The sequence below is a fragment of the Carcharhinus amblyrhynchos genome, chromosome 4 (genome assembly GCF_965287045.1).
Source record: "Carcharhinus amblyrhynchos chromosome 4, sCarAmb.v2.hapA, whole genome shotgun sequence".
NCBI lineage: Eukaryota > Metazoa > Chordata > Chondrichthyes > Carcharhiniformes > Carcharhinidae > Carcharhinus > Carcharhinus amblyrhynchos.
In genome coordinates, this window is record NC_137327.1 from 34,201,889 (window position 1) to 34,226,768 (window position 24,880).

The 24,880-nt window shown below is 42.5% G+C and overlaps 1 pseudogene; it reads left to right on the top strand.

Moving 5' to 3' along the window:
- The first annotated feature begins 24,157 nt into the window (after positions 1–24,157).
- LOC145342792 (U2 spliceosomal RNA) lies at positions 24,158–24,309 on the top strand (annotated as a pseudogene).
- The last annotated feature ends 571 nt before the right edge of the window (positions 24,310–24,880 follow it).

Consider the following 24,880-nt stretch of genomic DNA (forward strand, 5'->3'; position numbering starts at 1 on the left):
GCCACTACTTAGAACAAAGAACAACACAGCACAAGAAACAGGCCCTTTGGCCCAATAAGCGTGCACCACCATTTTAACATTCAGTGAGTGCCTCATCTACCTTCTTTTACCTACGACTTTTCGCTACGCCAGATTAAGGGAGGTCTAATTTAGGGACAATTTGTTAACACCAATCAGCCTAAAAGCACGTTCTATATTTTTCTGCCGAAAAGTCTCCTCAGTGCCCTCCCAGATCCTTGATGACACTGTGCTTTGAAATTTGTGCATTGCCCCTTTGAATTTTGGACCCAGTATTCTAAGGTTACATTTATTTTTAGTGAAGGAGAAAGAACAACTCCAGAGTACTATGGACTCATCTGATTGACAATGGTAGGAGGAAAAATATTGGAATCCTTACTAAAGAAAAGACTAGAAGTGAAGGGCAAGACTGACAGAAGTAGGGAACCCTGGAAGACTCTGGATATTGAGGCCTGATCAAGAAAAAGAAAGAGGCACATGACATGCATAGGCAGCTGGGATCAAGTGAATCTCTTGAACAGTATAGAGGGTGTAGGAGGAGAGTTAAGAGAGAAATCTGGAAGGCAAAAAGGGGACACGAAATCGTTTTGGCAGATAAGGCAAAGGAGAATCCAAAGAGCTTCTACAAATACATAAAGGGCAAAAAAGTAACAAAGGAAAGAGTAGGAACTCATAAGGATCAACAAGGTCGTCTTGCTATCTGTAAGAGATGGGTGAGATCCTAAATGAATATTTCTCATCAGTATTTACTACTGAGAAAAGCATGGATATTAGGGAACTTGGGGAAATAAAAAATGATGTCTTGAGGAGTATACATATTACAGAGACAGAGATGCTGGAAGTCTTAATATTTGAATCATTGATAGTCACAGGTGATGTGCCTGAAGATTAAGAGTGGCAAATGTTGTGCCTTTGTTTAAAAAGGGCTGCAGGGAAAAGCCTGGGAACTACAGGCCAGTGAGCCCCATATCTGTGGTGGGTAAGTTGTTGGAAGATATTTTGAGAGACAGGATCAACAGGCATTTAGAGATTCAAGGACTAATTAGGGACAGTCAGCATTGCTTTGTGAGTGGAAAATCATATCACGTAAATTTGATTGAGTTTTTTGAAGGGGTGATCAAGAAGATAGCTAAGGACAGTGCAGTTGATGTTGTCTACATGGGCTTTAGCAAGGCTTTTGATAAGGTACCGCATGGTAGGTTGTTGCATGAGGTTAAATTCCATGGGATCCAGGGTGAGGTATCTAAATGGATACAAAATTGGCTTCTTGCTAGAGAGTAGTTGTAGAGGGTTGTTTTTCAAACTGGAGGTCTGTGACCAGCGGTGTGCCTCAGGGATCAGTGCTAAGCCCAATGTTATTTGTCATTTATATTAATGATTTGGATGCGAATATAGGAGGCATGGTTCGTAAGTTTCAGATGACACCAAGATTGATGACATTCTGGACAGTGAAGAAAGTTATCTCTGATTGCAATGGGATCTTGATCAATTGGGCCAGTGGGCTGACGAATAGCAGATGGAGTATAATTTCTACAAATACGGGGTGATGCATTTTCGTAGATTGAACCAGGGCAGGACTTAGTCAGATAATGGTAGGGTGTTGGGGAGAGTTACAGAACAAAGAGATCTAGGGATACATGTTCATAGCTCCTTGAAAGTGGAATCACAGATGGACAGAGTGGTGAAGAAAGCATTCGGCGTGCTTGGTTTTATCAGTCAGAACATGGAATACATGAGTTGGGACGTCTTGTTAAAGTTGTACAAGGCATTGGTAAGGCCACATTTGGAATACTGTGTGCAGTTCTGGTTACTCTGTTATAGAAAGCTATATTAAACTAACAAGAGTGCAGAAAAGATTTACTAGGATGCTTCTGGGATTTGATGGTTTGAATTGTAAGGAGAGGCTGGATAGACTGGGATTTTGTTCTCTGGAGCATAGGAGGCTGAAGGGTGATGTTTGTGAGAGGTCTATAAAATAATGAGAGACACTGATCAGATAGATAGACAATATTTTTTCCCAAAGGAAGGGGAATCTAAAACTAGAGGGTATAGGTGTCAGATGAGAGGGGAGAGATATAAAAGTGTCCAGAGGGGCAATTTTTTCACACAGAGGGCGGTGAGTGTTTGGAACAAGCTGCCAGAGGTAGTAGTACAGGCAGGTACAATTTTGTCTTTTAAAAAGCATTTAGATGGTTACATGCATAGTTATGTGTATAGAGGGATATGGGCCAAATGCGGGCAATTGGGATTAGCTTAGGGGTTTAAAAAAAAGGGCAGCATGGACAAGCTGGGGCAAAAGGCCTGTTTCCACACTGTAAACCTCTATGATTCTATGAATAGAAGAACATCAAGAAGCCAAGAATATAATAATGAATAGTCAGCATAAATTTTAAAAAGCAAAGTATTGCTTGATCAACTGCAATTAATTATTTGAAGAGGTAACAGAGAAAGTAGATAAGGATAGTGTAGTACATGTCGATCTCCATAAAATACCACCTACTAGACAGTTGAATAATATGTCACCATGTGGCATCAGGGACAATTAACAATAGATAGCTAGCTGGTTTAAAGACAGAAAGCAGATAGTATGAGCAATGGATAGTTATTCAGAGTGGCAGGAGGTGGATAATGAGATCTCAGAAGGATTAGTGCTGGAAGCTATTTATTCACAATTTGCATTAATGATTTAGGCTTGGAATCAAGGACACAATTTTTTTGTTTGTACAGGACACAAAATTGGGAGGGACAGTCAACATTGTGAGATCATAGTACTTTTGTGACTAAGCGAGTAATCTGAAGGGCTGGACTAATGATCTAGAAACTTGCATTCAAATCCCACAATGATGGCTGGGGAATTTAAATTCAGTTAATTAAATCAATTTAGAAAAGTTAGCTTCAGTAATATGGAAAAACCAGATTGTCATAAAAGACTCATCTTGTTCACTGATATCCCCTAGGGAAGGAAGCCTGCCATTCTTATCCATCTGGACGAGACATGTACCAGTCAACACCAACATGAAAAGAATAAAGAACAATACAGCACATGAACAGGTCCTTCGGCCCTCCAAGCCTGTGCTGCTCATGAGCCCAACTAGGCCATTCATTTGTATCCCTCTATTCCCAGTCTGTTCATGTGGCTATCTAGATAAGTCTTAAATGATCCCAGCATGTCCGCCTCAACCACCTTGCTTGGCAGTGCATTCCAGGCCCCCACCGCCCTCCGTGTAAAATAAGTTCCCCTGACATCTGTGTTGAACCTTGCTCCCCTCGCTTTGAACTTGTGACCCATTGTGTTCGTCACCTCCGACCTGGGAAAAAGCTTCCCACTGCTCACCCTATCTACGCCCTTCATAATTTTATACACCTCTATTAGGTTGCCCCCCCCCCCCCCACCCCCATCCTCCTTCTTTCCAGGGAGAACAACCCCAGTTTACCTAATCTCTCCTCATAGCTAAAACCCTCCATACCAGGCAATATCGTGGTAAACCTTTTCTGTACTCTCTCCAAAGCCTCCATGTCCTTCTGGTAGTGTGACGACCAGAACTAGATGCAGTAATCCAAATGTGGCCTAACCAACATTCTATATAGCTGCAACATCATATGCCAACTTTTGTACTCTACGCCCTGTCCAATAAAGGCAAGCACGCCATATGCCTCCTTTACCACCCTCTCCACCTGTGCTGCCACCTTTAAGGATCTGTGGACTTGCACACCCAGATCCCTCTGCGTGTCTATACTCCTGATGGTCCTGCCATTTATCGTATAGATTCCCCCTACATTAGATCTACCGAAATGCATCACTTCGCATTTATCTGGATTAAATTCCAGATCCCTCTGTGTGTCTATACTCCTGATGGTTCTGCCATTTATCGTATAGATTCCCCCTACATTAGATCTACCGAAATGCATCACTTCGCATTTATCTGGATTAAATTCCAGATCCCTCTGTGTGTCTATACTCCTGATGGTTCTGCCATTTATCGTATAGATTCCCCCTACATTAGATCTACCGAAATGCATCACTTCGCATTTATCTGGATTAAATTCCATCTGCCATTTCTCCACCCAATTTTCTAGCCTATCGATATCCTGCTGTATTCTCTGACAATGTTCATCACTATCCGCAACTCGAGCAATCTTCGTGTTGTCTGCAAACTTACTGATCACACCAGCTACATCTTCTTCCAAATCATTTATATATATCACTACAGCAGAGGTCCCAGTACAGAACACCACTAGTCACAGACCTCCAACTGGAAAAAGACACCTCCATTGCTACCCTCTCTCATCTATGGCCAAGCCAGTTCTCCACCCATCTAGCTAGCTCACCTTTTATCCCGTGAGATTTAACCTTTTGCACCAGCCTGCCATGAGGGACCTTGTCAAACGCTTTACTAAAATCCATATAGACAACATCCACGGCCCTTCCCTCGTCATTCGTTTTTATCACCTCCTCAAAAGACTCAACCAAATTTGTGAGGTATGACCTCCCTCGTACAAAACCATGTTTGGTTCAAATTTCAAAAAACTCACCAAATTTGTGAGGCATGACCTCCCCATACAAATGTGGTTGGTTTTTTACTGCTTTCTGAAATGTCTTAGCAAGACACACACATATACTAAACCTTATGAAAAGCTCCAATAAGAATGCAAAGGGACAGACCATGCAGCATTGGACTCATCAAAAGACACACCCAGTACAGAGAGTTCTGCAAAGTCCTCCTCTCTAACCTATGAGGATTTGCACCAAAGTTGTGAGATCGGTTCCACAGATTAGTCAAGCAATAGCTTGATTTTGTCATACTCATCAAATCATACCTTTCATCTAATGTCCGAGGCTTCTTCATCATCACCTTTGAGTATGACTCATCAGAGATGGTGGCCAATGTTGTAAAGGTGGGAGAGAATGGTCAATATTGACTTATTGTACTCAATATTGACCTGGGGGCCCTTAATATTGATTCTGAATCCCATGATTGTTCATGACATCAGGTTAAATATGGAGAAAGAAGCCACTTGCGATTACTACCTACCACCCTCCCTTAGCTGATGAATTGGTACTCCTCCATGTTGTATACTACTTGGAAGCAGCAATGAAGGTAAAAAGAAATACAATATAATCTGAGTATGGAACTTCAAGCGTATAACCAAGAGAGGTTTGCTAGATAAGATAGATTCCAAACAGATCTAACAGTTTTAAAGCTGGACAACCAGGAAGAACCTGTGGGCCATCAGCAGCATCAGAATTATAATACGGTCAAAAGAGCTGAATTGCAAAGATAAAGTGACTGTCCATGACATCAAGCCAGCATTTGTCAGAGTGTGGGATTGAGGAGCTTTCACAAGATTTAAATCAATGGGAATCGGGGGAGATCTCTTCACTGGCTGGAGTCATACCTGGATAAAGGAATGGTTGTGGTTCTTGGAGATCAATCATCTCAGACCCAGCACATTGCAACACGGCAGTGTCCTAGGCCCAACCATCTTCATCAATGACCTTCTTTCCAACAGAAAGTTAAATGTGGGGCTGTTTTACTGATACAGCATTCAATTCCTCTCCCAACTCCTCAGATAACAAAGCAAATTCTACTTGCATGCAGCAAGACCTGGGCAATATTCAGGCCAGGCATGATACGTGGTAAGTAATATTCATTTCACTCAAGTGCTGGGCAACGACCATCTCCAACAAGTGAAATTCTCACCATCTCCCATGAATTCAATTTCACCATTGTCACTCACCAGAAACATCCTGGAGATCACCATCAACCAGAAACCTAACTACAACAGCCACGTGGTTACAAGAGATCAGAGGTTGTGAATTCTATGAGTAACTAACCTCCTGACATAGAATCATAGAATCTCTACACTGCAGAAGGAGTGCGTCAACCACAATCTCACCCAGGCCCTATCCCCATAATCCCATGTATTTACCCTAGCCAGTCTCCCTGACACTAAGGGACAATTTAGCATGGCCAATCCACCTAACCTGCACATCTTTGGAGTGTGGGAGGGGAAACCGGAGCACCCGCAGGAAACCCACACAGGCAAGGGGAGAACATGCAAATTCCACACAGTGACCCAAGACGGGAGTTGAACCTGGGTCCCTGGCGCTGTGAGGCAGCAGTGCCGCCGTGCCGCCCATATCAAGCCTTTCCATCATTTTCAAGGCACAAGCCAGGATTGGAATGAAATGCTCTCCAAAGCTGATGGATGTAGTTCCAACAACACTTAATCCCATTAGCTACTTACCCACCACCTTAAGCCTGCAGGCAACTACCTCCAGTTCAATTCTGGGTTCTGGCTACTACAAGGCGCCCGGCTGCTGTTGGCTAGATCGTGGTGACATCCCTCCCCCAGCTGACCAAATATTGGGCTTAATTGGCTAATCACCGGCGAGGGGCAGATAGCCTCAGACACACACGCACCCCTTCCCCGGTAGGTTCATTGGAGGTGGCAACTTGTCAGGTAACCAAACTGATGTGCTCTTTTCTGTGTTTGCTCCCCGGTTCCCACTTCACAACTGGCCTTTGCACAGTGGCACAGTGGTTAGCATTGTTGCCTCACGGTGCCAGGGACCCGGGTTGAATTCTGGCCTTGGGTAACTGCACATTCTGCCCATGTCTGCATGAGTTTCCTCCAGGTGCTCTGGTTTCCTCAAAATGTGTTACATTGATTGTCCATGCTAAAGTATACCCTGGGTAAATACGTGGGGTTACGTGGATAGGGTGGAATTGTTATCAGTGCAGGCTCAATGGTCCAAATGGCCTCCATCTACATTGTAGGGATTCTATAATTCCAAGGCCAGAAAATTCACCCCATGAAACATTGGTTTCAAACAACGTCAGTAAATCGCAAGGTTAATGTACGATTATGTCTGTTCCACATGCTGAGGACTGAAGCAAGAATCAGCATGGCTATAAATCCTGGAGTGAAATGGGGAGGTGAGGATATAAAGGATGTTTCTTTTCGTGCTGTAATTGTAACAATGTGTTTGTTTAACACTGTTGTAAGTGTAATAGAACAGTGACTTTCAGTTCTTGGAGGGAGTCTATTATAGTTAACGACGGCATCTGAAAGGTTTCATCACTGAAGTTGGTCCCAGACAGGTGACATCCAAATACAAATGAAACAGCTCGAGCTCTATCTCCTTTAGCTGTCAGCCAGTACAATACCTTCTTCTGTAATTTGTACCAAACTATGTCAGTGATAGGTTTGTAACTTACAAACTGTCTTCAGAATGCACCCATCTGGACACAAGACATTCCATAGGAATTGTACTATTAATGCATTGACAGCTGCACATTCCTGTTAATCAGTCAGCGCATTACCTGATGGGGTTAAATCCAGTACAAACTACAAGGGCCTTTACAATTCCTGTGAGAATCACCATGGTAGATACGCAAAAAATTTACAACCTTACTATTTACAATTTAATTCTTATTTGCTCTTCGGCTGCTTGTACAGAACGTTCTAGTTTGTTTTTCAAATTAACTGCCTCTGCATTTTAACAGCCGAAAATATTTTAAGAACATGAAGTCTTATATATCACTTACATTTTTAGCAGTAATGTGTGCACTGCACTGGTAGTACGCATCACAGCACATAGCACAAAGGAGGTGAAATAGTCAGACATGTGAATTTAGCAGCTCATGTTTCTCTGCAGGAATGTGATCCCAAGAGCTGCTCTGCTCTCAAACAATCGTTTGGGTTTGATCTTTAATTATATTACTCAGAACCCTTCTGAAATGCCATTACATCATTACCATCTGACATGTCTCTTTCTGTAGCACACCCATTAACTTCCTTAATGAAAACAATGTGAGCCGAAACAGAACTTCCTATTTAGCTAAATGGAGTTCGGGCTGTGCAGAATAAGCCACATTAGATTGATAAAAAAAGCCTACATTTTCTCTGCCTTTTTTTAACAGCAAGGAAGTTATTTTCTATGGGCATGACAATTCCAGTTTGATTTCTGTAGGTAGTGGAAAATGTGTTCAGTTAAAGCTGAGGTTTGGGAAAGAACAATTAAGCATTATATAACATGAATACCAAAGACTTTCGGATATTGAACAAGTTCAACGGGATCACCTTGGGTTTGTTGTAGATTCTAACTAAGCATCTGGAACCCAGTGAAGTCCAGAAACTCCCATCTCCTCCCCACAGCAGGTAATTTGAATCAAAGCCTAGGTTTCTGCTGCAAAGCCAGCTTAAAATGTTTTGGTTCATTGGCAATTGTACAGGGCATTGGTAAGGCCACACCAAGAACATTGTGTGCAGTTTTGGTGTCCTTATCTGAGGAAGGATGTCCTTGCTCCAGAGGGAGTGCAGCGAAAGTTTACCTGGCTAATTCCTGGGATGGCAGGCCTGTCATATGAGGAGAGACTAAGTTGGTTAGGGTTGTATTCATTGGAGTTTAGAAGAGTGAGAGGGAATCACACTTAAACTTTTAAAATTCTAACAGGATTAGACATGGTAGATTCAGAAAGAATGTTCCCAACGGTGGAGAAGTACAGAACTAGTGGTCATAGTCTGAGGGTAAGGGATAGAACCTTTTAGGACAGAGGGGAGGAGAAATTTCTTCACCCAGAGAGTGATGAATGGAATTCACCGCCACAGAAAAGGCCAAAATGCGTGATTTCAAGAAGAAATTAGATATAGATCTTGGGGCTAAAGGGATCAAGGGATATGGGGGAAAGGCAGGATCAGGATGTTGGATTGGATGATCAGCCATCATCAAAATGAATGGTGGAACAGATTCGAAGGGTCACCGGTCCTGCTGAGTGTTTCTGCTCTTTTTACATTTAACTCTCTGCCATCATTTTAAAGTTTGCTGATGACACCACTGTTGTGGGTCGGATCTCAAAAAATGATGAGACACAGTACAGGAAGGAGAAAGAGAATCTGGCGAACTAGTGCGATGACAATAATCTCTCCCTCAATATCAACAAAACGAAGGAGATAGGCATCGACTCCTGGAAGCGTACTGGAGGGCATGCCCCTGCCTACATCAATGGGAATGAGGTAGAAATGGTCAAAAGCTTCAAGTTTTCAGGTGTCCAGATCACCGATAATCTGCCCTGGTCCCCTCTTACTGCCGCTATAGTTAAATAAACCCGCCAATGCCTCTACTTTCTCAGGAGGCTAAGGAAATTTGACATGTCCGCTACAACTTCCACCAACTTCTACAGATGCACCATGGAAAGCATTCTTTCTGGTTGTATCACGGCTTGGTATGGCTCCTGCTCTGTCCAAGACCACAAGAAACTACAAACGTTCATGAAAGAAGCCCAGTCTATCATTCAAATCAGCCTCCCATCCATTGATACTGTCTACATTTCCCACTGCCTCGAAAAAGCAGCCAGCAAAATCAAGGACCCCATGTACCCCGGACATACTCTCTTCCACCTTCTACCATCAGGAAAAAGATACAAAAGTCTGAGATCACATACCAACTGACTCAAGAACAGCTTCTTCCTAGCTGCTGTCAGACTTTTGAATTAAGAACATAAGAACATAAGAAATAGGAGCAGGAGTAGGCCATCCAGCCCTTCGAGCCTGCCCCGCCATTCAATAAGATCATGGCTGATCTGTCGCTGCTCAGTTCCACTTTCCCGCCCTCTCCCCATAACCCTTAATCCCCTCTCCTATCAAAAACCTATCAACCCGCGTCTTAAAAATATTTAGCGAGGCAGCCTCCACCACTTCAACGGGCAGAGAATTCCAGAGATTCACCACCCTTTGAGTGAAGAAGTTCCTCCTCAACTCCGTTCTAAACCGCCCCCCTTTTATCTTGAGGCTGTGCCCCCTAGTCCTATTGTCTTTTTTGAGCGGGAAGAGTCTTTCCACCTCTATCCTATCCATCCCATTCATCATCTCATACGTCTCAATGAGATCTCCCCTCATTCTTCTAACCTCTAACGAGTACAAGCCCAGTTTATTCAGCCTCTCCTCATAGCTCAACCCCCTCAACTCCGGTATCAGCCTAGTAAACCTAGAATTGACCTACCTCGTATTAAGTTGATCTTTCTTTACCCTGTAGCTTTGACTGTAACACTACATTTTGTACCCTCTCCTTTCCTTCCCTTTGTACAGTATGCTTTGTCTGTGTAGTGCACAAGAAACAATACTTTTCACTCCATACAAGTACATGCGACAATAATAAATCAAATAAAAATTGAAAATCCAAAAAAAAATCATTCTGTTGACTTTCAGTGTATGGAGACGGACAGGGATAAGGACCTGACCTGATTAAATCAAGAATGTCGAAAAGTGCATTCCCATTTCCCTAGTGCAAAGTGTTTGGTGTAGTCAAGAGTTGTGGCGTACTTGCAAACGACCCTCTTGTCCTATTAATAGTTCAGACTTTAAAACACAGAGCTACAGAATATTCCCAGCTGCCAGATTAAAGCTGTTAAAATTAAGTCAAGGCAACACAACACGTTTATGATTTATACAGTTCTTAGTGCTGGGAATGCTTTGAGAAGTTTGCATTGCTAGTAATATGTATGCAGTAACAACTGCTACTGAATGACAGGGTATAAGGGACACGGCCTGAACTCTGCAGCACTGATCTTGTTTACATGTCCAAACATCCCCTGCTACCAAGGTTACCAATGTGTTTGGACAGGTGCCTAGTGTTGTAACTTTTAATGAAACACTGCCCTCTACTGATTCATGAGAAATACTTCAGGTCATTGTCTGATATTATTTGCAATTGTCTGATCAGCTTTTACTGAACGATAAACAATGTCAAGTTATTTTTTTCTCCCTGAAGCACCTTACTATAATTCAACAGCGAAGGAATGAAGCCACAAAACATCAACATTGAATTTTTAACATTTGGGTCCTTTTTCCCATAGGCAGGGTGGGGTCAGAATGAATTTTTAATTTCTTTTCACAGGACAGAGGTGTCGCTGACTTGGCTGACATTTATTGCCCATCCCTAATTGCCCTTGGGATGGTGGTGGTGAGCAACTTTCTTGAACTACGGCAGTCCATGTGCTGTAGGTACACCCACGTTGCTGTTAGGGAAGGAGTTCAGGATTTTGGCCCAGCAACAGTGAATGAACAGTGATATATTTCCAAGTCAGGATGGTGAGTGTCTTGGAGGGTAACTTCCAAGTGGTGGTGTTCCCATGTAACTGCTGCCCTTGTCCTCCTAGGTGGTAGTTTCAGGTTTGATAAGTGCTGTTAGAGGACAGAACATTGGTGAGTTGCTGCAGTGCATCTTCTAGGTTGTACCTGCTGTTGCAACTGTGCATTGGTGATGGAGGGAATGAATGCTGAAGGTAGTGAACGGGGTGATGTTCAAGTTAAGAGGGCTAGTGAGGGAATGCCTCCATTTTGAGACATCCCCCTGCCCCACAATCCCTCACTCCTGCCTCCCATTACCTTGCCTGCCCCTGCCCCCCATACCCCCACCTTATTACTGCTGCAGATCCAGTAATAGTTAATGTGCTTCTACAGGGACTAAAGGGTAAATATTCGCATGGGGACTGGGCAACTATTTGCGGCAAGGTTGGAGAATGATGAGTCCAGCCTAGTCCAGACTTTTATAAGATGTCTTTCAACTTTCCAGCTAATTGCTTCAAAGTAGCACCTTTATGAGTTTCAAAACACCTTAGAAATTTCTGAGATAAAAAAATCTCAGCTTACTCTTCATTCCACATGTCAACCATTGTGACAAATGAGACAAGGTAATGGACTGGAATGAAGTGCTGCACTGCTGGAGGTGCTGTCTATCGGAGTGGATGTTAAACCGAGGTCCTGTTTTCCTCCCACATGGGTGTTAAAGATCCAGTGACAACCATATTGATGAAGAGCAGGGGAGATATTTCTGGTGGCCTGGCCAGTATTTATCACTCAATCAAACATCACAGAAACAAATTATTGGTCTTTTGAAAAAGCTTAACCACAGGCATGTCATCTGCCAAAGTAATGATTAATTTTAACAAGTTAATAGTAAAATAAAGCAAAAAACGTGCAGGATGAAAAATACATTTAATTTTAGCATTGTTTATAATGTAACAATAATTTTAAATGTTGATTTCAATGGTGAGTCCTGAAGTGAGTTGAAGGAATGATATTAGGAGGGCAGAACTTCAAACTATTCTCAACCGGTGACTTGTGCCCAGTTACTTTCACTCTCTGTACTATTATAAAAGTTCCATTGCTGCAAGGCGAGAGGCCTGATGCATCTTTTTATTGTTGAAGTAACTGCAGCACAGTCTCACCACAAACACAAGCAAAAGACAAAATGAACACTTTGAAAGAATAATGCTGGGCGTGCACATACCAAATTCAGCAGACTTAGACTAAACAAGTGTAACTCTAAATGCATTGACAAACATTTCTAACAAGTGAAATAAAGAGTGAACTAAATCAAACAGAGAGTAAAACTGACTGACATGGAGGTAATGGCAGGCAAGGCAAACCTAGAAGACTGCTAGGCTACTGAGGCAAAATATAACAGAGCAGGAGGCATACCAAGCAATGATACAATCAGAAAGAATGCTTTCTATGGTGTACCTGTAGAAGCTGGCGAGAGTTATAATGGACATGCCAAATTTTCTTAGTCTTCTGAGAAAGTAGGAGCATTGGTGGCCTTCTTAACTATAGTGTCAGCATTGGGGGGGAACCAGTACAGGTTGTTGGTGATCTGGACACCTAAAAACTTGAAGCTTTCAACCATTTCTACTTCATTCTCATTGATGTAGACAGGGGCATGTTCTCCACTATGCTTCCTGAAGCTGATGACAATCTCCTTCGTTTTGTTGACATTGATGGAGGCATTATTGTCATCGCACCAGTTCACCAGATTCTCTATCTCTTTTCTGTACTCTGTCTCATCATCGTTGGAGATCTGACACACAATGGTGGTGTCATCAGCAAACTTGAAAATCAAGTTGGAGGGGAATTTGGCCACACAGTGATTGGTGTATAAAGAGTATAGTACAGAGCTGAGAACACAGTCTTGTGGAGCACTGGTGTTGAGGATGATCGTGGAAGTAGCGTTGTTGCCTATCCTTACTGATTATGTTTTGTGGGTTGAGAAGTTCGGGATCCAGTCGCAGAGGGAGGAGCCAAGGCCCAGGCCATACAGATTGGAGATGAGTTTTGTAGGAACGATGGTGTTGAAGGCTGAGCTGTAGTCAATAAATAAGAGTCTGACATAGGTGTGTTTGTTATCTAGGTGTTCCAGGCAAGCTGTGGATCTTGTTGGTGTCTCACAAACGGCTGCGCACCATTACATTACTCTGGTCACTAAGTTGGACATTCCATTCAATTTCAATTTCTCACAGACGCAGAGGGCAGTGTGATTTAGCTCTATTGATAGATTTGCCAGATGCAGGACATCATCAATTGTATCTATGTTGGTATCACAACACCAAGTGACCAGCTAGGCAGATGCATTAACAGGAAGGGCTTCCACTTTCTCAATGTTCAACTGGTCTGCAACCACAATAGAAATTTCCTCTCCTTGTGCACTCGCTTTTCTGGAAGCTGCCATAACTTTCTTTCTCTGGTAGTCCAGGCTACCAAAGACCTTCACTCCAAGTCAATGGATGGATTCAAGGAAGAAATGACTACTCACCCCTTCACGTGTGCTCATGATAGTGATACAGAGTTGCTACAACTAAAGCTATCTGCTCACATGGACCACCATCGAGTTAGGCGCTATTGGTCTTCTGTAGATGCAGCTCTGGTGCCTGCACCAGTTGGGGTGACACCCTGCAGTACTGTCCAACAAGGGTCTCATTTGTTGTGATCTGCTGTCCTCACCATAATATGGCCCACCAGAGAGATGTGGATGTTGAAGAGGTGATGCCCCGGAATGACATAGCTTATTGGAGGAAGAGTTAAAATAAAACAAGGGGAAGAGAAAGGTACCCAATGCAGAGGTGCCCCAGCTGTACAAGGGCAAGGCCATGCCTGGTTCAAGACTTGAGAATCTCATCAGAGTGCACGCAACTTCAGGGATTATTTGATCCAGGCATTTTTCAGCTGAGCCCTTCTAACCTGGGAGGATGGCAAGATCTGACTTTGAGCTGCCTGTGAGAATGTTTCCAATGAAGACACAGCCTTGAATCACAGTCACCATTAATGAATGACGCAGATCTGTCCAGCGCTTTCACAGACTTTGCTCTTCTTCACCGCCTTCTCCCCTTTTCTCATCTTGCCATTGAAGAGTGGAAACTGACATAGATAATGTGTCAGGTTTACATGTTTCTGAAAAAGAGAAGTGCACATTTACAGGAGGAACATATCCCAGTCAGCCACTCAGTACTCTACCCAATGTGGTGGCGTCTATTCTTTGACACCTCTGTGGCCTGTCCTTATGTTCTTGGGTCAGATGGAGGCACTCTGCCCATATGACCCTGTTTTAAATGAGATACACTAGCAGGCATCCTCATGGTGGAGGTGCCTCTGATTCCACCTCAAGAGGTTGCTACACAGTTCCTCAAGTTCCTTCACTGACATCAATTCTTTTGGAATTTTGCCTCAGGATCACCCCTTACACAACGAGTGAGCAAAGATACCACTTGGAGGCTTGATTTGATTTCATTTATTATTGTCACGTACAGTGAAAGTATTGTTTTTTGTGCCCTAAACAGACAAAGCATATCGTACACAGAGAAGGAGAGAGTGCAGAATGTAGTATTACAGTCATAGCTAAGGTGCAGAGAAAGGCCATCTTAATACAAGGTAGGTACAAGGGCATCAAAAGTCTGATGACAGCAGAGGATAGGCAGTTCTTGAGTCAGTTGATACGTGTCCTCAGACTTTTGTATTTTTTTCCCAATGAAAGTAGGTGGCGTCCTTAAGCTGGCTGCTTTTCTGAGGCAGCGGGAAATGTAGACAGCATCAATGGATGGGAGGCTGGTTTGCTTGATGGACTGGGCTTCATTCATGACCCTTTGTAGTTTTTTGCGGTCTTGGATAGAGCAGGTGCCGTATTAAGCTGTGATACAATTCTATGGGGCATCTATAAATGTTAGTGAGAGTTGTAGTTGTCATGCCAAATTTCCTTAGCCTCCTGAGAAAGCAGAGGCATGGTGGGCTTTCTTAACTATAGCATTGGCATGGAGGGACTAGGATATTGTTGGTGATCTAGACACTTAGAAGCTCTCAACCATTTCCACTTTGTCCCCGTTGATGTAGACAGGGGCATGTTCTCCTCTACAATACATGAAGTTGATGACTATCTCTCATTTTGTTGACATTGAGGGGGAGATTATTTGTCATTGCACCAGTTCACCGGATTCTTTATCTCTTCCTGTCCTCCGTCTCATCATTGTTTGAGATCCGACCCGCTACAGTGGTGTCATCAGCAAACTTGAAAATTGAGTTGAAGGGGAAGTTGGCCACACAGTTATTAGATGTATAAGGAGTATAGTAGGGGGCTGGGACACAGCCTTGTGGGGCACAGTTGTTGAGGATGATTGTGGAGGAGGTATTGTTGCCTCTGCTTTTAACCCCTGAATTACTATTCCTCATCTTGAATCAAGTCCATTATAATTGAATAATTGGTTAATCTCACTGCTGCATTATGGTGAAGGACAATGTGATGTTCAGCTAGAACACAGTATCCGATCACATGCTATTCCCACAGGTAGAGCTTTGCAACAGCATGTTAGTACTTTTAAAACTTACACACTTTTGAATTAAGATCATAGAACCAAAAAAAGTTTACAGCACAGAAAGAGGCCATCACCCCATCGTATCTATGCTGGCCAAAAAGGAAGTAAAAAGAATACCATCCACTCCTTTTAATAATCTTTAATAAGCCTTAACAATCTAACTACTTGATTAATTTCTAATTCCTCAATTACAACTTAATTGAGGTATGCTACTTAGTCAATCAACTATTTTTGACTAGTTGCTAATTATATTCAGTAATTCTTATTTAACACATGCCACTGACTTTAAAATACAGAACACAAAATGGCCCATGTTGGAACAAAATGGCGTCTTGGCCTTGTTAGCTTATTGAGTGAATATAATGTGAAAATGGTGTGCAAATGGTCAAATACACTAAAAATCTACTACCGAGGCTTACTTACAGAGCATGTAAAAGACGCAAAACCATTTTTGAAGTTAAGCCATCCAACCTTTTTTGTATGAAATATACGTTCGCATGTTGGTTCTAACAGATGTACCATGATTTGGAGTGAGTTGACCGTACTGGTGGGCCAATGGCCAAAGTGCATAATACGAAGGAACGAGGTATACAGAAACCTGAAATAATGTGTGCACTACTTTCAAATAGGTTAGATGGCTTCACCAATAAGTAAACATCTAAATCAAGAATACCATTACGTCTCTGAGGTCAGAAAGAGTTGCAATAATACGATGACACCTTTTCTTGCACAAATATTCTCATAGCAAAAACGTCTTGAGGTAAAGGTTGCAGTAAAATTCCATACTAGCCGTACTGTAATGGAAATATTTCTGTGCTGTTCTCATTATTTAGGTTCCTAATTATCCAGCATGCATCAAATAATGAAGTGAAAGCAACCAGCCTTGTTATAATGCTTCATAGAGTTGCAAATGCAATGATTTCTTTTACTACTTTGTTGACAAAGTTCATTCCTGATTTAATAAGGTACCTAATTAACAGAGTTAGAAAATACCAATTATACTCCATCCATAAAACGGGCTACATCACTGACATCACTGAGTTAAGGTTTATTTAATCTGTGAATAAAATGGTCATGGTTGAATCTATGGAGTGGTACTAAATCACTCAGCACAGGAAGATCCCAGGTTTGGTTCTCAGTGTGAAACAAGTTTGCTGATTTCAATCAATGTGTGAGACAGTCTGTGGATACAATTGCCCTTTGTGTCCCTAGACTGGGGGAGTAACCTATCCGAGTTTACTTTCCTCAATCAATTATTATGATAAACCCCATTGGAAATTCAGGTGAAACTGGATTTTTCTGAAACCCTTCGGATTGTCTGGACGTCTCTGGGAATCGAGGATTGCTCTCCTGAGCAACTCGGAAGAGAAACAAAGGGGGGAGTTTTCCCGATCCGCCTGCCATGGGAATCGTAGCGGTGAGAGGGCCGACCATGCAAAGGTCTGTTGACCTCAGGTGGGATTTCCGGTTTTGGGGCGAGCGCAGCCGGAAAATCCTGATTAAAAATTTAGTGTCTGTGTACTTCAGTCTCAAGAGGAGAGAAGCCAGGAAAATATTGCCGCTAAGGCAGTAAAGCCCACCTAGGAGGGCAGAAAGGGTCCTTCCAGGGCATGGTGATATGAGTTTAAATGTGAAAAATTAACTCACAGCCTTGCAGCATTCCGATTCTTCCCTTAACTTAAATTAACCGCGTGGAAATCTGAAAAGGGAACTGGGCCAGATTGATCATGGCAACCTATCAACAAGTAATGAGAATGGAAAGGCCATTATAATGGATAAAGGGCAGCAGCAGAGAGGTGACAGCAAGTGTGTCAAGGAAAAAAAATAGGGCTGTGAGGGGACAATGTTAGACAAGGGATTAAAGGACGGGGAATGTGAAGGGATAAAGAATTGGAATGATGGCAGATTCTCTCTTGATAGGGAAAAAATGTCAGGCAGTTACTTCCAAGCAGTTGAGGAAATGGATTACCCAGACTCTGCTCAATGCACCTTCCATATTCCTCGAGTCAATCGCTCACTGAGCCCTTGGCATGGCCACTGAAATCTGCACTCGCAGAGATATCTGCTGCTATGGGGTTTGGAGAGAAATAGCCATCTGCCAGTTTAATAGCAAGTAAAAGCAAGGGACTGTCCATCAAACGCAATGGAAATAGAGCAACAAATCCAATGAAAAAGGGAAAATTGAGAAAGAATGAGCTAGCACTCAGTAACAGTCAGCCAGTGCCTGCAGGTGCCTTCAGTCTGTGATGCTATATCTGACAAATGCCCTCTTTGCACTGATCCGTCATTTGAATTGAACACAAAGTATGGGGAAAGAGGCATACATAAATGATAATGATCATGAGGTGGTAGTGGAATAGTGGTATTGGACTAGTAATCTTGAGACCCAGAGTAATGCAGATCATGGCAGATGGTGGAATTCAATAAAAGTCAAATGATGACAATGAAACCATTGCTGATTGCTGTATAACAAAGAACAAAGAACAAGGAACAAAGAACAAAATCAGCCCGGGAAACAGGCCCTTCGGCCCAACGAGCCCGCGCCGCCATCTCAACACCACCAGACCCCCTCTCCACCCATGACCCCTGTCTAATGTTTTATGGCCATCCAGATTGAGGGAAACTGATTTAGGGACAATTTATTCCTGCCAATCAGCCTAACAGCACATCTTTGGGGTGTGGGAGGAAACCGGAGCACCCGGAGAAAACCCACGCAAGCACGGGGAGAATGCGCAAACTCCCACAGACACTGGCCCAAATCCATGTGTCTGCACAGCAATCAGCGATAGTCACTGAGCTGTCGTCTTGCCCAGTATCTTGTCCAGTTTAGGCACACACTAACGACATGAAGCACTAGGCCAATCTCGAACAACCAAGAGCAGCCCCAGTACAACCCATCGCGTGTATGCCCCTCGTTGGACACGAGGTGGACCGACTTAAAACCTGTGAATGAAAAGAGAAAAAACATTATTATCATACCATACCCATTTACATTACCAGGGACGCCCCAATGCTAATGACCCTTATTTAAAACAATCTCCTATATCCACCCATCTCCAACCCACTCATGTGCCTGTCTAAGTTACTCTTAAATGACTCTAGCGTGTTTGCCTCCACCACCTTACTTGGCAGAGCATTCCATACCCCCACTACCCTCTGTGTGAAAAACCTCCCTCTAATATCTGTGTTGTACCTCTCCCCCCTCACCTTAAGTCCATGGCCCCTTGTCCTACGTGTCTCTATCATAGGCAATAGCTTACCTCTGTTTACTCTATCTATACCCTTCATAATCTTATATACCTCTATTAGATCCCCCCTCAGTCGGCGTCTTTTGAGGGAAAAGAGTCCCAATGGGGCTGCTCTTTCCTCATACCCCAGTCCTTCCATACCAGGCAACATCCTGGTAAAAACCTATCTGGTCCATCAATATGGCAGCACAGTGGTTAGCACTGCTGCCTCACAGCGCCAGGAACCTGTGTTTGATTCCCAGCTTGGGCCATTGTGAAGAGTCTGCACAATCTCCCTATGTCTGTGTGGGTTTCCTCCGGGTGCTCCGGTTTCCTCCTACAGTCTTGCTGTGCAGTGTATCCAACAGTGTATCCAAACAGGTGCCGGAGTGTGCCGACTAGGAGATTTTTGTGACACTTCTTGTGTCACATAACTTCTTGTGACACTAATAAATAAGCTTAAACAATGTCTTTTAGGGAAGGAAATCTGCCTTCCTTACCTGCTCTGGCCTACATGTGAGTCCAGGTCCACAGCACTTTAAGTGCCCTCTGCAATGGCTTGGCAAACCATTCAGTTTAAGGGCTTATTATGGATGGACAATAAATAACACATGCTGGCCGTACCACTATCAAAAATATGTGTTTTGTCACAAACTTCGCAGAATGCACTTTGCACCTGTTTTACTAATCTCAGGCTCAGTTATACCTCCAGATTGTGTGGTGTTAAATAGTGGAAATATAACTAATGAATATTTGAGAATGACCTGATTGTCAAGCTAATGAAAAAATACTCGGAAGAAAAAAATAACAGAATCAATAAACTTAACTAAGGTTAAGGCTAAAATCAAATTCTGCAGATTTGATGAACTGAGATAAGGCAGCAATTCAACAGCTAAATCACACTTTGCTAATTTTTAAAGTTTTTTTAAAAAAGTTTATTTATTAGTCACAAGTAAGGCTTTCATTAATGCTGCCATGAAATTACCACAAAATCCCCCTAGTTGCTACACTCCAGCACGTGGTCAGGTCAATGTATCTAATCAGCATGTCTTTCAGACTGTGAGAGGAATCCAGAGCACCTGGAGGAAACCTACCCAGACATGGGGAGAACATGCAGAAATTCCACACAGACAGTGACCCAAGATAGGAATCAAACCCAGGTCTCTGGCGCTGTGAGGCAGCAGTGCTAACCAGTCTTACTGGGTGACATTTACTGAAAAGCATTTTGATTGGAATGATGTTACAAATTATGACTTGAAAGTCAGCAACAATTATACCAAGATTCCTGCAGAAATTATTTTTGACAGGATTAGCTTGTTAGATGAGCAACATTAGGCAAATTGCAGGAAAGAAAACTAGCAACAGTGCAAAAACAGGCTTGAATATGAGCGTTAGGCATAAGGCATAAGGAGATAGACTAAAAATACATTGGGGCATAGATGTATCACGGCTTAATTTACAAGTAGATTTATTTCAGCCTGTAATGGTCAAAAACTTGCATTTATTTATCATTTAGTAAAACACTCCACAGGAAGGGTCTCAAACCAGTTTTGACACTAAGCCACATAAGGAGATGTTAAGATAGCTGATCTAAAGCTTAGTCAAAGGTATGTAAATAGGAGCACATTAAGGGGGAAGAGTGGGGGTGAAGAAACAATAGGAGGAAACTCCAGAGCATAACCACCGATTGTAGAGTGGTTATAATCAAAGATGTGCAAAAGGTCAGACTTTAGCAACACAGGTTTTTAAAAGGTGTGACGAACTGGAGGGTATTACAAAAGTAGAGAGGAACAAGGACATGGAGGGATTTGGCCGCTAGGATGGATATTTTAATATTGAGCTATTGATGTATCGGGAGTCAATATAGATCAGTGAGTTTCCTCCTATTGTTGCAGAGGGAAAAATGCTTGCACGTACACTTTGTTTATAGTAATTGTGCATTTAGAAATTATTGAAGAGGAGGACAAGGTCAGGAAGTGTCAGATTTAATTTCTAGATGGGTTATGTGGAAATGGCAGCCTTCTCGCACTCTGCTGAAAATATTTTTGATGCTTACATATACGTTGAAGCGTACTGTAATTGAGTTTTTCACATAAAAATTGTCATGAAAATAAAAGCAGATGTCAGGTTATTAATGCAGAAATATCTTAATCTTAAAACCTTTTATAACATGCACAATAATTCCAAACAGCGTTGTATCTGTCTCTGTTTCAGACCAAAGTAAACTCCAGAGGCCAACAGGGATTGACAGTAAACTGTTGTAAATAAAAGAACGTATCATTTTAAGGAATTACAAGAGGAATAAGAGGGTCAGCACAGTTCGAGCAAATGCTTAGACCTGACAAATTATCAAACAGATCTGTCTTCTTTGGATTCAGTGAAGTTGCTGTATATCCCCAACATTTTCTGTTTTTGTAACAAACATAAGGCTAGAAATCATGGTTGCCAATAATGCCAAACTTAATTTGGTTCATATGGCATTCCTTTATCTGTTATTTCATGGACAAGATGAGAAGTCACACAATGAGACATCATTTGAACAAATAAACCTGTTGGACTATAACCTGGTATCATGTGACCTCTTGTCTACCTCAGTCAAACACCGGCATCTCCACATCACGTTATCTCATGGAGGCGCTAATATATCTAAAATATTTTTTTGAGCTACTTTCTCCTTTGACCTTGTCTAGAGGTTGTTTTGTGCACTGAAAATCAGAACCATTACATGTTTTTGTGATAATTTCTGATCTAGAAAACTTCTAGCCATTTTGAAAAACAATCTACCACCATCAGGGCAAACTCTTTGCCTCTAGCAATGTGAGGCAGGTGTCCAACATAGCCAATTTTGGCATTTTCCATGGACCACTTGTTGCCATTGTGTGGGGGCCAATGAGATTTTGATTTTCAGGCCTGGATCAAACTGTGCACAGACAATGCACTGATTCAACACTCCATCCAACATTTGTCTTATGTTAAGTCACCATCTATTTTGGGTAATTCTCTGAGTTAGACACTCTCCCCTCTGATGTTGACTGGATACAATTTCCACCTGCCCTCCCTGTTTTTGGTACATGTTGGAGGGTATGTACTTGCCTTTCATGACTTGCCTGGATGCTGCAATCCAAGGGTCTTGGCTCTGCATTTCCACCAAGGAAGCTTACTCCAGCAGTGGGTTACAGCGAAGTAATGAAAGCCTTAGCCACAATTGAGTCTGCCCACTCCTCTTCAACTTGCTGGAAACCTTTGGCCAATTCATCAGCCTTATAGTTCCCATCTTCGAGAGGATTTTTTATGAATGCACTTTAACCTTCATCATGGCCCCCGAAGCTTTGCTGCTTCCTCGCTCAACTAAGGATGTGGGAAGTAGTTTGTTCTCTATGGAAGCAAAGCCTCTCTTTTCCTCGGATACATTATCAGTTAGGGGTAGGCAGAGTGGCACAGGTGGCACAGTGGTTAGCACTGCTGCCTCACAGCACCAGGGACTGAGTTCGGTTCCAGGCTTGGGTCTCTGTCTGTGTGGAATTTGCACATTTTTCCCATGTCTGCATGGGTTTTCTCCCAGTCTGAATTGACCCAAACAGGTGCTGGAGTGTGGCGACTAGAGGAGTTTCACAGTAACCTCATTGCAGTGTTAATGTAAGCCTTACTTGTGACTAATAAATAAACTTTACTTTACTTTAGATACAGTGACAATCAGAGAAGGTAGCTAATGGCTTTTCCCCAAATAGCATTTGGAGGACTTGGGCCATAGCGGTTGTTTCAGTTTGCTGTGCTGGTCTCCCGCCCAACAATTCTATGTTTCTATGCCCTCTTTGGTCTTGCTAACTTCAAACTCTGACACAGATCCCTCTGCGTAACTACATTAGACTGGTCCACAAAGACATGCAAGTGAGGTAGGTATAGGGTAAGTGCCAAATGGCCCTTTACCCAATGCTGGTTTCACCAAAGTGGTCATGATGTGGAGATGCCAGCATTGGACTGGGGTAAACTCATACCCCATGAGTTTACTATCAAATAAATCGGTTGGACTTAAACCTGGTGTTGTCAGACTTCTTACTGTGTTCACCAAAGTGCACTTGCATGATGTTTCTGGCATCAAAAGACCAGCTGACAAATACAAGGGGTTGGCAGTATATTTGATTATCAGGTTGCATTCTTGCAGTCTCAACATGCAGCGCACAATCCTGTTACTGGGTACTATTCCATTCTGCAACAACCCAGAAGTTCAGTGGGAGTGTGAGCAGTGAAGATAACCACCTCCACTAAACCAATAAAAACCCAGAATGTATATTAAAGTGAGTGCCTTCTTGCTCAACTCCAGACTTGACATTATGGCCGTCTTGATAGTTTAACTGTTAAAACAGTTAATAATACAAAAGGACCAGGATGACCCAGATGATCTAAATAGATCACAGTAAAAACATACAGTCAAAAAACACCTAGATAGCATCATTTTCATATCCTTAGAATCTATTGTCAATCAAAAAAAAAGTCTTTGAAACAACGGCCTAGAAATTCAATGATAGCCAAGTCCTGCATTAATGAGGACAGCCTCAACTGAGATCTTGAGTTCATGTCACACTACATGTAACCCCCACCATGCTGCCTGGGTTTACAAAATCCTACTAACTGTCCTGGCTTGAGACAATTCACACCTCTTTAACCTGTGATTATCCCTCTCTCCACTCACACTCTTTGTACCGGTAAAGACCTGATTACCTGTAAACACTCACATCCCAACCATTCTTCACATTCCGATCTGTAATAATCTTGCAATTGTATCCTTGCCCATATATGCCGTGTTTTTGAACTAACCTCCGCTCACCTGATAAAGGAGGAGCGCTCCGAAAGCTCACGATTCCAAATAAACCTGTTGGACTTTAACGTGGTGTTGTGTGAGACTTCTTAGTGCCTAGCCCAGTCCAACACTGGCATCTCCACGTCATAGAAATTCAATGGTGCAGGGCTCATTTTTAAGACACTGACTAGCCAAGGTAGAGACACACCACCTGCCTATTGGTCTAGATGGAAATTCCAGGAATAATAAATAAAATTCTGTGCTACATGTAGAACAGTAAGAAGTCTCACAACACCAGGTTAAAGTCCAATGGGTTTATTTGGTAGCACAAGCCACAAGCTTTTGGTAGCTTTGTGCTACCAAATAAACCTGTTGGACTTTAACCTGGTGTTGTGAGCCTTCTTACTGTGTTACCAGTCCAACGCCGGGCATCTCCATGTCATGGCTACACATAGAACACATTTTCCATTTTCTTCGCTTCTCGGCCTTTTGGCTAAGATCAAGTGTAGCATCAACATGCTATGCTTGGTTGAAATCATTAGGTTACATTTTTGCTTCATTTGAAGCAATTTTTAAAAGCGGCATCTTGGCCTTTTGACTAAGATGCAAATGAGATCGAGCCTTGGAGGAGGAGCTATGCCTACTCCAATCAGCTTGGATCATGTAGATCAAGTTCAAGACAGGAGGTGAGAGCCCTGTCTTGTCAGCCTGGATCAGGAATGTCTCAACTTGTTGAGTCTCTGAATTGGACTTGATTTGATTGAATTGGAATAAAAACATTTTCCATTTTCTTTTGTTCTTGGATTTGTTGTACTTGCAAAGCAGAACATGGCATCAACAGGTAAGATGGTTTTCTGACCAGTGGTACTTTAAGGAGTTATACAGCACTTGTTAAAGGCAAAATACTGCAGGTGGTAGAATCTGAAACAAAAACAGGAAATGCTGAAAAATCTCAGCAGGTCTGATAGCATCTGTGGGGAGAGAATTGGCTCTATTCTGTCCCACAGATGCTGTCAGTCCTGCTGAGATTTACCAGCACTTTTTGTTTTTGATACAATACTTGTTGTTGTTTTTCTATTTCTACTAGCCGATTAGCTTCTGGAAGTTTTTGTTTGCTGTGTATCATCACTCTACAAAGTTCACTTTGTTTAAACAAAGAACTATTTGTTTGCGGTGGTGAGGATTTATCTGCTTTG